Source organism: Ictalurus furcatus, chromosome 4 (genome assembly GCF_023375685.1).
Source record: "Ictalurus furcatus strain D&B chromosome 4, Billie_1.0, whole genome shotgun sequence".
NCBI classification, from domain to species: domain Eukaryota; kingdom Metazoa; phylum Chordata; class Actinopteri; order Siluriformes; family Ictaluridae; genus Ictalurus; species Ictalurus furcatus.
This window is the reverse complement of record NC_071258.1, coordinates 27,681,313-27,686,483: the sequence shown is the minus strand read 5'-3', so window position 1 is coordinate 27,686,483 and position 5,171 is coordinate 27,681,313.

Below are 5,171 nucleotides of genomic sequence, written 5' to 3'. Positions count from 1 at the left end.
AGTAATAGTAGTAGTAGTAGTAGTAGTAGTAGTATTGAATTACCATCCACTATATGCATAATGGTTTATAGTCAACCATGGTTCAAGGCTGAGATAAAGGAATGGCTTTATTGTTAGAATTTTATCTCTGATTGGTGTGTGCCAAGCTTTTCATTCTGAGTCTCTGCATCAGTCGCCTGTAGGCTTGTGTATGACGTAGAGGAATGCCACAGATGCTACAGAGCAACATTTCCAGTACAGTGTGAGGCTTCCTTTGAACCATGATAAGCAAGGTCCTCTCTTACACACATGGGCTTTCACCTTCCAGTAAAACTATGTCAACAAGCTCAAGACAATGAGCCAGTATGTAGGGCAACATCACCAGTGTAGAGACATGTACATGAAGGATATAGTGTATAAGGAGTATTGGTCTTTCAATTCATCACACTAATAAGACATTTCTTAATATGATTGTGAATTTCTGATTGGTTGCAGTCTAAATTTATTAATTCTCAGTTTCAAAACTCTAACTATAAACAGCTGTTAAATGATGATAGACCTCATGCTTAACTGTTTCTACATTAGTATCTTAGGAGTATGATGAAGTTTACAATTGAGGTCATATGTTTCATACATTGTTTACATTATTTTGTTTAAAGATCTTTTTTATTTAGTACTGTCCTTCAGAAGCTACATAGGATATTTACATGTTAACCAGAAGACTAAATAAATAACAATTTACACTGTTACAAAAGTTTACATCCCCTGTCTCTTAATATAGTGTGCTGCCTTCTTGAGAATCAGTGATTTTTTGCACCTTTTATAATAGTTGTGTATGAATCCCTCAGTTGTCCTCAGTGTGAAAAGATGGATCTCAACAGCATATAGTCACTGTTGGAAAGGGGTTCATTTTCTGGAGATGCTGGAAAAGCAAAGAATGTACAGGACCTTTTCTGAAGAACAGTGAACAGTTTAACTGCTCGGGACAAACAAGGGACACATGAACAACTACCACAAAACATAAAAACAGTCACTGATCATCCAGATAACACCACGCGGTATTAAGAATCAAGGGTATGTAAACTTTTGAACTGGTTCATTTGTGTAAATTCAGTTATTATTGTGTCTTGTGGGCTATATGTAAACATCTGTTATGTGAAATAGCTTATTCAGGGCAGAACTACATAAAAAAAAAAAACTAAATGCAATTTTTATGATCCCTCTTATTTAAAAAATAAAATAAAATTACATTTTGCAGATGTTGCATGGTGTATGCAAACTTGTGACCTCAACTGTATATTGTTTTTTTTTTTTTTTTTTTTTTTTTTTCCTTTTGAATAAGTTAACTGCAGGGTTCCCTATTAATGCACCATTTCAAGGCATATTTATGGAGCACCAGAGAAGCTTCTCCAAGTCAGAGGTCACTTAACAGGTTACATCATTAAATGCTTTGGGTCCACAGATGTATAATAAGAACACACATTCAGTTATATTTAATACTTCTCTCCAGGACTCCATCATACTCAGTGTAATTAAATGCAATTGCTGTATAAAATCGTTGTTACTCACAGTTTTGACTACAGTAAAGTCAAAATGGTTCTCATTTAGAGTTGATATGCTTGGCTCCAACTACAGGGGGTGAGCAAACCCTCGCAATATTTTAGAGGACATGTGATAACATACTTCACCACGAGATAGCAGGCTTGTCTCATTCTTAAAAATTTGAATCTCGTGCGTACAATTAGATGCATGCAAATATTGGGTAATAGAAATGAAACAAAGTTTACACAGCAATTATAAAATAGTATTGAAATGATTGATCCATATGAAGTTATTTAAACTTTATATAATGCTAAAATGCAAACACAGCTGTACTTAATACATTATTCTATGGAGTCAGACCCCAAGGAAAAAATCCACACTGAAATATAGGGTTTGTTTTGATCTGACAGTGTGTGACTAATGCAGTTACAGTGGCACTTAAGAGGAAAAAGCAAGCAAGAGCTTCTTTCCTTACTCCTCATTTTCCAGAAACATTCAACATTATATAATGTAAAAATAGTGGGCAGAGCAAATGTTGGACTCAAAGTTCCAGAATGCAATTCAGCTATATGATGTAGTTATGCTGAGTTATTGCAGAGACTTAATTTGGCTAATTAATGATGTATAAGATGACCATAAGTGCTATGGCATTAAAGGGTTACCATGAAAGTTGACGCTTTAGCGTGTACAGATGAGGACATAAGAGAGAGCTGGACAGACTAAAGGAGTAAAGTGCTGCTTCATCACTTCCTTTAGGTAGACATGAACCAAGAGCTAATTTCCACTCGCACCACTATCAGCAGGTAGAACAGGATTGTAGGTAATGTAGGATACTGTAAACCAAAGTGAAAATCAAGTACCGTGTTCCTGAAAGAAGTTTAACTGAAAACATCAATGCAGAACGTAATTACAAAAAAAAAAAATCCTGGATGCCATTAAAAATTACATTTAATTATAAAGAATAATCTGCAAGTCGTTCAGGGTGGATCTTTCTTTTAAAGCTAAAGCAGACAAGCATTCTACACTAACACATCTAACTCAAGTCCTAATCCAGGGTTTCATCATTTCCTGAATGGACTACTGTGACTTCCTGGCTGACCTTCGATCATAAACAGATGGTTGAAAATGCAGCAGCTGGTCTGGTTCTCAACCAGCCCAAAAACATACGTTATACCTCTCTTAACCTTGCACTATTAAACGCTTGCCTTTAGGGCTCTTGTTGAAATAACACCTACCTCCATACATTTACTCAAAGAACCTTATGCTGCACTGCTCCTCTATAGTTTCGAAGAAACGTTCTTTGAAGTTACCATTGTTACCTCCTACATAGATCATCCATGGTGGAAAGAGTTACCTATCTCCATTTGTCTTGTAGAACCTCTTGAAATCTTATAGAAGCATCTCAAGACCCTGTTTGTCTGAACACACTCGATCATCCAATGCTAATACACTTATATGCTCTAAATGCTCCTTTTTGCTCTTACTTTTTATTAGGGGTCCAAGCACTAAAGTCCAGCTTCCCATAGTGATGTTGCATTAAAAATGATTCTTAATAAAGATTTACTTTTTCTCTCTCTACTTACACCATAGAGCCTGCCCAAATTGTAATATTTTAGGCCAATCAAATTTATTAGGTGGTTATTATTTATGGTGGTGCAGAGGGTAGTGTTGGCGCCTCAACAGGTCCTCCAGGGTTTACAGTTCAAGTTTATTGAGGATGATTAAATGAATTCATTATGTAAAGTGAATTAAAACATGACACAATTTCAAAGCAAGCCCTTTTTAAGAAACTGAATTGCTTTGATCCATCTCTGCAAATGATGATATTGTTTACTTTGGGCTATATTCAGATTTGAGTTACATGCATAGTGAGGAGTTAGCACCGAAATTGTGCACATCAGTATTCAGACCTTAGATGAACACTGATCAGCAAATAACATTAACATTGACAGGCGAAGTGAATAACATTGATCATCTCATTACAATGGTACATACCAAGTGGTGGGATATATTATGAGGCAAATGAGCAGTCAGTTCTCAAAGTTGATGTGTTGGAAGCAGGAAAAATGGGCAAGCATAAGGAGCTGAGCAACTTTGACAAGAGCCAAATTGTGATGGCTAGGAGACTGGGTCAGAGCATCTCCAAAATTTCAGTTTTTGTGGAGTGTTCCTTGTACACAGTGGTTAGTACCTACCGGTGAACTGGCAACAGGGTCATAGGTGCCCATGGGTCACTGATGTGAGTGGGGAGCGAAGGCTAGTCCATCTGGTCCGATCCCACAGAAGAGTTACTGTAGCACAAATTGCTGATGAAGTTAATGTTGGCTATGATAGAAAGGTGTCAAAACACGTAGCATAACAGGTTGCTGCGTAGACCAGTCAGAATCTTTCAACATGATAATGAGCCCTGTCACACTTCAAAAAAATTGTTCAGGAATGGTTTGAGAAACATCACAAGACTTGGCCTCCAGCTTCCCCAGATATCAATCTGAGCAAGCAATTTTGTAACATTAATTTGGATGACTAGTTTACTCTGTTTGCAAAGAATATAAAAAAGAATCATTGTTCTTTAATGACCAGTTCAGTCATTTCTATATTTTTCTTCCTGTATAAACTTCACTTTTCCTGTTGCTGGTGCTTCAAAATATTATGCTACATCTAGTTCAACATGCAGGCTGTATTGTAACAAACGCTATTTTATAAATTGTCATCCAATAAAGTTGGGTGTTATCCATGATACCAAACTGAGAAATTTGTACTGATATCACGATTAAATGTGATTATCATGAATAAGTTTATAACTTTTCATATTCTGTTCATGAACAGTCAGTCTTACAGACCACTATTATTAGATTAAATGCTAAATGCTAAATCCTATTGTAACTGACAGCAAAGGTGGTAAAATGCAATTCGCTTCAGTCCACATTTTCTATTCTCCTATTTATTTATTTTTTTTTCAGGCTTAATGGAAAATGCTTGTGTTTATAGCTAGTGGTCTAGACACAACTGAAAAACTCCTGTAATGAGAGCTCAACACAAGAAACCCTGGTAACCTCAGAGGCATGAGCTGCACATGGAAATGTAACTTAAGAACTTATGAAAGCCCAGTCAGAATACGTGGAACTTTCTATTGACTACTGACGTATACATCCTAATTAGGTTACTTTCAGTTTCAGTACCACATCCTTTAAGGAACTATTGTCCAGATTAACAGCATGCTTAATCTGTTCATTAAACCCTAGCCTTTACCATCATGCCATCCATCCTCGGATTTGTTCCTAATAGTGGATAAATTTATTCATCTGTTGAATGAATATAGAAATGCTGAGAGGAAGTGGGCCAGTATCAATCGGAAACAAGAACAGAGCAGCACACCTCTTCAGAGCAAGTTCTTACAAGAGACATTTATTAGAACACTGGAATACATGCCAAAACAAATAATTTACAGCAGCATTTTTTTTCCATCACTCTCCCTCTTTTCCATCCAGTTTTGCCCAACCGTTGTGGAAGTGTCAGTTTCTGTCCCAGGTTCACTGACCATATACTGTTTTGAGTTGCATTTCTCATTGTATATTGTAAAATAGTGAAAAAATACACAATCAGACCTGTGAGATTCCACATCCATTTAGTGTATACATCATTCATGTGAG